The sequence below is a fragment of the Salvia splendens genome, chromosome 1 (genome assembly GCF_004379255.2).
Source record: "Salvia splendens isolate huo1 chromosome 1, SspV2, whole genome shotgun sequence".
Classification (NCBI taxonomy): domain Eukaryota; kingdom Viridiplantae; phylum Streptophyta; class Magnoliopsida; order Lamiales; family Lamiaceae; genus Salvia; species Salvia splendens.
The window spans coordinates 33,148,257-33,158,254 of NC_056032.1; the positions used below are offsets into that span (position 1 = coordinate 33,148,257).

The 9,998-nt window shown below is 34.6% G+C and overlaps 2 long non-coding RNA genes across 4 annotated transcripts; one reads left to right on the forward strand and one right to left on the reverse strand.

Moving 5' to 3' along the window:
- Positions 1–1,306: 1,306 nt before the first annotated feature.
- On the forward strand, positions 1,307–9,013 carry LOC121747619. 3 transcript variants are annotated; one of them, XR_006039242.1, is made up of 2 exons: positions 1,307–3,951; positions 8,499–9,013. It is a non-coding gene; the product is annotated as an uncharacterized LOC121747619 (long non-coding RNA). The 3 variants fall into 3 exon arrangements; XR_006039241.1 differs by lacking the exon at positions 8,499–9,013 and adding an exon at positions 5,150–5,323; XR_006039240.1 differs by lacking the exon at positions 8,499–9,013 and adding an exon at positions 4,221–4,705.
- Positions 3,372–4,258, reverse strand: LOC121747613. The gene is made up of 2 exons (XR_006039239.1): positions 4,104–4,258; positions 3,372–4,027 (listed from the first exon to the last, which is right to left on the reverse strand). It is a non-coding gene; the product is annotated as an uncharacterized LOC121747613 (long non-coding RNA).
- Positions 9,014–9,998: the final 985 nt, after the last annotated feature.

Consider the following 9,998-nt stretch of genomic DNA (forward strand, 5'->3'; position numbering starts at 1 on the left):
TGAAGAAGCATGTATAGATTCACGTCCCTTAAATGGAATTTTTGCTTTTCCTCATTGTTAGTATTGTTTGTTCGCATACCTGGTTAAAAGGGATATGACATTTTTTTCATCTGATATAGGTTACATTACAGGGAGTATAAATTGTGGGAGATTTGATTTCTCAAATCCTTTAAGTATCATCATTCTCGTACTAATGTGCGCACTCAACTCCATGTCTATGGACTATGTGTATAGTAAAACTTTCCCATGCTTGTAATTTAACCTTAAGAATGTTGTCATGCATATTATTCATTTTCATCACTAAGTTATTTTATCTTGTGAACCTTATAAAACACTCCATGGACAGAGGATATGAGGTGAATCAGTTAATCTGTAATTGTCCAATTGGTGGCCTCTAGCCTGGAAGAAACTTTTAAGTGGAGGTTGAATAAGCTACCTCAGGACCAGCGTTAACATGTGCGTGATGATTTAACTAGCTCCCATCTTGACAAATTTAATGACTATTTGGGGAAATGAATCACCTTCAAAGGACCATCCTGGGTGCCAGAAAAAGCAATTTTGGAAGACGACCAATGCGAAAAGCAGGTTGAGTGTCTATTGTAAATCTAGCTAGATCATAGGAGGCAGCACCCAGGAGCTGGTAGTGTTTCTTTTAATGTCAGAAAAGTTATATGGATATATTAACAACCTCTTGTAATGATTGAAGTTCGCTGAGAGTGGAAGTTCCTCGTGAAGGTAGGAGCGGAGATTTCAGTGGTATGAAGAGGGACATTGAAAGTTAGGATCAAATTCATGCAAAAAGTGCTTTCACACCATCATCTTCATCCCACTCTGTTTACAGTGATGCCAAACCAACAGTTACAAATTATCATTAGATTCTTTGGTAGTGACAGCAAAGGAAAACCCTGTCATTGTTTTCTAGGTCAACCAATGCCTCATCTTTTCTAGGTCATCTACTTTAGCAGAATTTGTGTTTCTATTTTCTAATTGTGGCTGCAGTAATCTGGATTGATTGGTAGCTTCATTAGGACATACTCCCTCCGTCCTAGAAAGTTTGTCCCACTTCCTTTTTTTGCACTCGTTTGACAAAAAAATATAAAAAGTTAAAGTCGAGGGAAAGTAAAGTAAGAGAGAAAATAATCTAAGTAAGACTATTCTCTCTTTTCTATTATTTTCTCTCCACTTTAACTATTTATTACTCCCTCCATCCCCAAAGAATATGTACTTTGAGTTCGACGCAAGTTTTAATGCATAATTGGTAAAGTAAGAGAGAGGTAGAGAGAAAAAGTAAATAAAGTATTGTTAGTGGAGAATACGTCCCACCTCATTAGAGAGAAAAGAGTTCTAAAATTAGAAAGTGCATATTCTTGTGAGACGGACTAAAAAAGGAAAGAGTGCATATTCTTGTGGGAAGGATGAAATATAATTTTTTGCAAAACGAATGCAAAAAGGAAGTGGGACAAACTTTTTGGGACGGAGGGAGTACTTTTTTCCTCATGGTGGTGGAATACATGAATTGATACTTTTGTATGTGCTGAATTTTCTAATAACTATAGGAAAAATGCAGATAATATCATTCTGAATGGTTGGGTCCTCATTCTCTGTTAGTTGTCATTCGTTACAAAGAAATATCTAAGATTTGTAGATGATTTGTGAGTTTCAGTGGGAAGTGAGTTCTTAATATCAAAATATATGCATATTGGATAATGGCAGCTTTTCTGATAAATAGGATTTGAATTGATCAATGAGATCAGGTTTCTCTCGCTTCCTTTTCTTGTAAATGTGAATGTCTTGTGTCCATTGTTTTATGATGACATGAACCTTTGCACTTGAATATATTTGCCATTATTATTGCCTGGAAATATATTTATTTTATTTTTGGTAAGTGGATCTGCTGAGATAGTAGTACTTTGTTGTGCATTATTGAAGTTTGTTTTATCGTCAGCCAATTAAATCTTCATTGTCAAGATCGTCTAACTGATAATTTAGTCTAGTTTACTACTCTAACTTTGTTTTTGTGCAATTTAAAGGGAAATGGGTGAGGTCAGCTGTGTAGTTGCAGTTTGGATGTATGTTGAAGAGAAATTAATTTCTGTTATCATCATTGGTATTGATGCTGTATGTTAGTATATTGTCCTCTTCGGTTAACTTCGCATCCTTTGATGCTTTTACCTGTATCTTGTACTGTAATTTTGGTGGTTGACTTGAGGCTGTTCCAAAGGGAGGGTTCACAATGTTTAAATGTTGTAGTTCTAAAACTACAGCTGTCATTAATTCACATACATACATACATACATACATACACTTGTATGTATTGATTTCTCTAATCAAGTAGTGAATGTTAATAGCCAATCACATCTGGCCTGCATCCGGTTAAAAAGATAAAAGGAAAAAAGAAAGTTTTATGAGGTGATTAGTTAAGAAATTGTCTTAATAATTTACATTTGGAAGTAATAGATGCATCATGCATATCACATCATGGTAAGCAGAAATGATGATTCTACATAAATGATGTGCTTGTCTGTTAGTTGTGAGTTTTCGTGATACAGAGTAGGAATAGAAGGATGATTCTTATTGATGTATACCTCAAAACTATTTTGTCAATTGAGATGCATTATAAAGTCCACTATTCACTGGGCATTCATTTCACTGTTGCACGTCTTGGGTTGCATATGTTGTGCCACATTTTTAAATTTTTATATTAGAATAGTATTTTGCAGATGGAACATGGGGTATAGCGTGAGATGAGGCAGCAGGGTTAGAGGTTTCGTGGAAAAGGGAAAGGAAGGAAATAGAATTGAATAGGAGAACATGCACCTCTTTATTTAGGGAGGATTATGACTAAGGCAAGATTGATTGTGAAAAACATATATAAAAAGCTATATGATGAAGAAGATTTAAATAGAGATAAAGAGTAAGAAAGGGTGGATTTGCTATTGAATTCAATTTGTATTTATCCTATGACGTAATAGGCTCATTTTTCTCAACTGTCTCAATTACTCTTGCATTTATTTGGTTTTAATGATCTCTCAAAATCTAATATACTTCCCTTTTTTTTCAATTCTCGAACTACCCCAACCTCATTATGAAATTACACAGTTGCCCTTTTCATAACTAACGTATTTGACCTCATAATAATATCCTCACATGCACAGCCGTGTGGGTTTGCATCAATGGCTTTGCTTAATTGTAATATTGACATTCAACTACTTGCTTTAGCTTAGCTACATATTTTCTTTGGCTATTGAATGCGCATAAGCTTAAAATTTGGTGGTAATCTTGTCATTGTTTCACAATTTGACTAGGCTTTATAGATTTTATTGCGTTGTGGTGGCTTGCTCTCATTGGTTTCTGAGAAATGACAGTGGCAATGCATGCTGAAAAATTACCTAACATTTTTATAAGAAAATCAGGAACATGAAGATAGGTTTCTTCTGCTAAAGATGGAACAAATCTCACCCACCAACATCGCTGCCGCTATAATTAAGGTGAGAAACGGACTTAAATAAACAAGGGAAATAGCAGTAGTAAGGCTCATGCTCCTTTGAAATTACCTCCACCTACAACTGGAGCAGGAACATGAATCTAGAAATTGCTGCTGCCTATTTGGTTATCATATTTGGGGTGTATGGATATTTGTTTTCATTTCATCAATATTTTTGGTGGTAAGAGCTACTAGCATGTCTTCTTTGTCTTCCTGGCAGCGGTGTCGTGGATGACATCAAGCAAAACAGTGCTCTTGCATTTGGGGCATCTGGGGTCCTCCTCCGATAGCATCACGTACATGAGGCACCTAGGGCAGCCCACCAGCATCATCGAAGTGGCCTCCGGGCTGGTGGAGTACTGCAGCGTCTCGTTCAGCTCGGAAGACACACATGAGCTCGGCGGAGACACGGTCAGTGATCTGGTCGGGGACTCCACCCGCCTTGGTGGCGACAAGTTCAGCTTCAGGTCAAGTTTCTGTCCGTTCCTTCCACTCATCTTTATAACTCCTGCCTTATAGATAGATAGATAGAGCTAGGATCACCTGTTCAAATATGCATAATAAAACAACAATATTAAACCAGAAATGGAAGAAGATAGGATTTAAAAATAAGATATACCTAAGGATTGATTGATTGATTGAGCTAGTATGGGATTGGATTCTTCAAGTTTTATAGGAAGAACACCACTAACATGGGGTTGTTGAAGAGGCTGAGGAGGTTGTTTTGGACTTGCAGGGGCATATTATATATAAGAGGAGATAGATGAGATCTCTTTAAAGCTTAATTAAATTATGCTGAGGGGGTGGGGGGTTAGTGGATTTGAAATCAATTGTAGAAGATGAGCTAGTGTAAATTGAGAGCCAGGAAATGTATTAATTGTTGGAAAAGATCCCAAGATGGTTGCAGAAAAGGGAAATTTGTAGTAAATATTTTGCAATTATGGCCGACATTCATTGCCTACACTAAACTATTCTTTCTCTATATTCAAGTATATATGTAAATTGGATTTAGGGGTAAGCAAAATCATAACTAATTAGGTTTTTGTCGATTTTTAATTTTCTTTTGGAATTTTTTTATTTATTCAACCCATTGTTGTGGTCTGCTCTTCAGAAATATTCTGAAGAATAAAACAGACTTTATAGAAAAATCTGTATTTGGTATAGAAAAATATGTAGTGCATGTCATATTGCATCAAATATATCTATACAGTATTTATAAGACTTTATATATAGTACATGGATGAAAGCTCAGCAGCTATTAAAGCAAATAAATTTCTAACAAATTCAACAACAAAAGTACGAACTCTGAAGAGGGATCTTAAATTCTTGCGTAGGTAAGATGGTGCCATATATAAAATTATTAAAAGGAATTTAAAACCCAGATTTTATTTTGTTATTACCCAAAATATATTTTAAATTTTTTATTATACATATTGCATAATATCATTGACCCATTTGGCTTTTTGTTTATTGTTTATTTAGTGACGTGTTCATTATATATATATGGATTAATCGCCGCCTGAGTCATGATGTTAGCAACTTAGAATTATTTATCAATCGGCCCAATACAATTCAATATCTCATTTATTGTGATTTATTATACAAGTTGAAATTTTGAATTGTCTAGTTTCAAGAAATGATTAATAAGCTGTATTTATTTAACAGGCATCAATTTAAGTGGGTGATTTAAGGAGATGATAGTGATCTCCCTTTTCTGACGCGCGCATATACCTATTTTTCATTTTCTTTTGGGAGGCTTTCATATTATAGTAATATATTCTTCTGGATTTCTTTCTCAAAAAAAGAAAGCTAAAATAAATTAAAATTCAACTGAAAAAATAAAGTTTGAATTGTTGTTTGAAACTTATTTGGTAAACCATCACGGATCTCTTAGACATGTCAACTTTGGTACCAAGATAATTAATGTGTTGTTATCGAGAAAATGGCAAACTTGAAAAGTAAATTGGTGCATAATGTTGAATGTAATGAATGTTGTGTATAAAATCAAAGATGGGATACCATCTCAATTTTTCCAAAATCTCCATTTAATGGACAAAAATTGTGATGTCAAATGTTTCAACAATTTCCGCAGCTGAGGACCATAACTGATGAAGATTGTGATAAATAAATAAATAATGATAGCAGACCAGGACATCGAATTATCACCAATTTTTTGGTTGAGCTTGCTGGGACATTAAACAAATCAATGACTTCTTGAAGCACTTTCGTGTGCTCAGATCAAGTGGTCACGCCTATGCGAACTATTTCGAGCTGGGGCGGACGCAGAAATCATCACTTGTAAGGGCTATTTATTTAAAAAAAATTATTTAAACTATATTCATGTATAATTTAGCTCATGGATAAGGGCTTTTGTATAAAAATTTACATAAAATTGGTTTAAATGTAAAAAAATTACAAAGGAAAAATATAAAAAAAATTATGTTTATTAAAGGCTTAAGCCCTTACTCATTTGTATGTGTGTCCGCCCTTGGTTCTGAGTACGAAGTGCTATGAGTTCCCGAGCAACCGTTTATGCTCGCTTGGTTCCACAATTCCAAGTACTTTATGTGCCTGGACTTCCGAGCACCTGTGTGTGATCAGAAGTGTAGTTAAAATAGTGTATGTGCCCGAACTTTCGAGCATCTGTGGGTCTCTTACTTTACCAACTATGTATAATTCACGTGCCGTCCCATATCATTTTTTTGGGACGGAGGGAGTATTAAAAAGTAAAAATAATCAAAAAAAGAAACAAATTAAACTAAAATAAGTGTAACACAACCATATCTGCCTAAGGTCTTCTCCTGCCCATGTTTACAGTTGGTCAAGCACCTCTCTAAATCCAACTTGAACCCAATCTCAAATCCAAGCCCCTTAGCTCAAGTGGTTGAGGAGGGTGGCAAGCATACCGCGCCATACTGGAGGTCTCGAGTTCGACTCCTGGATGGCACAACTTGGGATTAATTTCCCCTGTGAGCCTAAACTAGGCTTGTTGCCTTGGGGCTTGGCAAGCTTGCGGACCTGGACCAGTCAGAGGGAGGCTAGTTTACGGGCCTGGCCAAGGCTAGTTCACGGGCCGGTGCCGGCTGGGGGGGCTAGTTTCCGAGCCATGAGGGGCTGGGGGAGGACTTGTTCGCTTGCCGAATGTATCTCGAACTCGCAAAAAAAAAAAAAAAAAAAACTTGAACCCAAACTCAAACCAAAATCATTGGGTTCTTAGGTTAATCCAATAAAGAGTCAAACGTAGTAAGGTTTGATCCATACCCATTTACCTAAATTTGTGTGTGTTTACGTTGGATTTTCATATTGTGTTGAAAAATTGCAAACTCTACTTGAAAGAATAGATTTTTGTTTTTCAATTCAGCAACCACACTACTTTTTTTTATTCTGAAAATATCTTTTCTTTTCCCCTTTCCTGTATTTTTATAGTGTAAAAGAGTGTAAAACCAACACTATAATATGCATGTGATTAAAAAGCAGAATTCATATCATTATAATGTGTAATAAGAATAAGTGAATACTAATTCTTTAGCAGTTTTGATGTGTTTTAATTAAATGAAGAGTTAATAGTCTAAATATCATCTCACATGTAATTCATAGTTTGTGACCAAAATATTGTGGCTAACATTAATTTCTAAAACGTCAACTCTCGAGGAGCAATATATATCACATTAATATATATATATATATATATATATATATATATATATATATAGGGTTGTGATCAATGTCGAACCAATTTTAAAGACCGAACTAGAGACCAAATCTGGGCCATTAGATCTAGTTTTTTTGATGAGATGTGGTGCTGTGTAAATTTTTCGGTCTTCATTACAAGCCCATTTTACTTCATTGTATAGATTTATTACTTCATTCCGTACGTAATACCGTGAAACTACAACATGTTTTTACTTTCTTCCAGTAGGTTTTGAAATGATTCAACATATGTTTCATTTGAATTCATTGACCTGAGTTTTTACTTTATTTACATTAAAAAATGCAATTTATTCAAGTGCGTTTATTACTACATTCAGAAACGTTATTACTTCATTGGATAAGGTTTTTACTTCATTCCAGTAGGACTTCACATACTTCATTCCAATAATTTATTGCATCATTCCATGTGTTTATTACATCATATCAGCGTTGTGGCGGTGGTGATAGATATTGTATAGAGAAAGAACGACACGCGACGGCGAAACCGCATTTACGTACTGGAATGAAGTAATAATCCTACTGGAATGAAGTAAAAACCTACTGGAATGAAGTAAAAACCTACTGGAATGAATTTAAATCTTTGTAACATGTTTGTATGACTTATTTACCTTCGGATGAATTAAAATAGGCTCGTGATGAAGGTGAAAATAAATTATAAATTTGTGCCTCTCATCCATAAAAAACTAGATCAAAAAGCCCTAATTTGGTATGGTTCGGTGGTTCGGTCTTTAAGAGTGGATTTGTGAATAATGGGACTATATATATATATATATATATATATATATATATATATATATATATATATATATATATATATATATATATATAGGGTAGTGATCTATGGCAAACACCCCTTAAACCTATAACTAGAGAACAAATCATAGCCACAAGATCAAGAAAATCAAGGGCTAATATTAATACATGTAATTTTATAATTTAAAGGAGAAATTGGTTCTCTCTCAAACAAATTTACTCCACAATAACAAAGCGGGGGTATAATGGTCATTGACAGCTAAAATTAGGTTACGTCATTGCAAATTCAATTCACTTGAAAGAAATCGCTTCGCGTCTTCTTCTCTTCTCCTCTTCCCTCTTCTCCAAAATCAATTAGTATTACACAGATCCAATGGATTTTGTAATATGTTTGGATTATCCTATGTTTATTATCATTTCGGATTCGGATTTTTTGCGTTTGGAATTTCAAAGAAATATCCGAGATTTTCGCCCTCTTTTTGCTGATTTCCTTCAGCTTCAAAACCTTCTCTTCTCTCTGGTTTCCAATTGATATTTTTAGTGTTGATAGATCAAAAAAGGTCATTGATGCGAAATTGAAGCGAAAATCAGATGGAAAGCATGCCTCAGTATCGGAGAGAGGTGAAATTGCGATTCAGAGGTGTCGGCATTGAGGAAATTGGTGAAGATGGAGCGGCGGAGAGCGGATGCGGCTCTCGCGGAGGTGGAGAGAGAGAGGTCGGCCTCTGCCACGGCCGCGGAGGAAGCGATGGCGATGATTCAGCGGCTGCAGCGCGAGAAGAACTCGATCGAGATAGCAACCAATCAGCAGTGAAAAATCATCCAAATCTGATTAATTATATAATTGAAGAGCTATATAATTTAAATTTCTCAGCGATGGTGGATGATGCTTTTCCTGCACCTTAATTACATATTCATTAGCTGATTAATTAATTACACTGTTGTTATTTTTGTAAGTGTGATGATGAACCGATGATGATCTTAGTGTAAATCTGATGATAATCAGATAATGGAAGTGTAATATTTTCATTATGGAATGCATCAGTTTGTTTGTCCTTTCTTTAATGGTTTTTTTTTTGCATGTGAGCTTATAGTGATGTGTTTTGTTAACAAGAGTGAAGTAAAATCATGCTAATATTGATGTGTTTTGTTAACAAGAGTGAAGTAAAATCATGCTAATAGTGATGTGTTTTGTTAACGAGAGTGAAGTAAAATCATGTTAATAGTGATGTGTTTTGTAAACAAGAGTGAAGTAAAATCATGCTATGAGTGATGTGTTTTGTTAACGAGAGTGAAGTAAAATCATGCTAAGAGTGATGTGTTTTGTAAACGAGAGTGAAGTAAAATCATAATAAGAGTGATGTGTTTTGTAAACAAGAGTGAAGTAAAATCATAATAAGAGTGATGTGTTTTGTAAACAAGAGTGAAGTAAAATCAGAATAAGAGTGATGTGTTTTGTAACTAAGAGTGAAGTAAAATCGGAATAAGAGTGATGTGTTTTGTAAACAAGAGTGAAGTAAAATCAGAATAAGAGTGAAGTAAAATCAGAATAAGAATAAGAGTGATGTGTTTTGTAAACAAGAGTGAAGTAAAATCACAATAAGAGTGAAGTAAAATCAGAATAAGAGTGATGTGTTTTGTAAACAAGAGTGATATAAAATCATGCTAAGAGTGATGTGTTTTGTAAACAAGAGTGATATAAAATCATGCTAAGAGTGATGTGTTTTGTAGACAAGAGTGATGTGTTTTGTAAACAATAGTGAGGTAAAATAATGCTAAGAGTGATGTGTTTTGTAAACAAGAGTGATGTAAAATCATGCTAAGAGTGATGCGTTTTGTAAACAGGAGAAGTAAAATCATAATAAGAGTGATGTGTTTTGTAAACAAGAGTGAAGTAAAATCATAATAAGAGTGACGTGTTTTGTAAACAAGAGTGAAGTAGTTATCAGTGTATCTTTTTTAGTCTTGCTACTGCAAGTAGTTACATTACATATATGCATGAGATTGTGTATATGTTGCAGCTCCTTTGCTGCCGTAATATTAATTGATT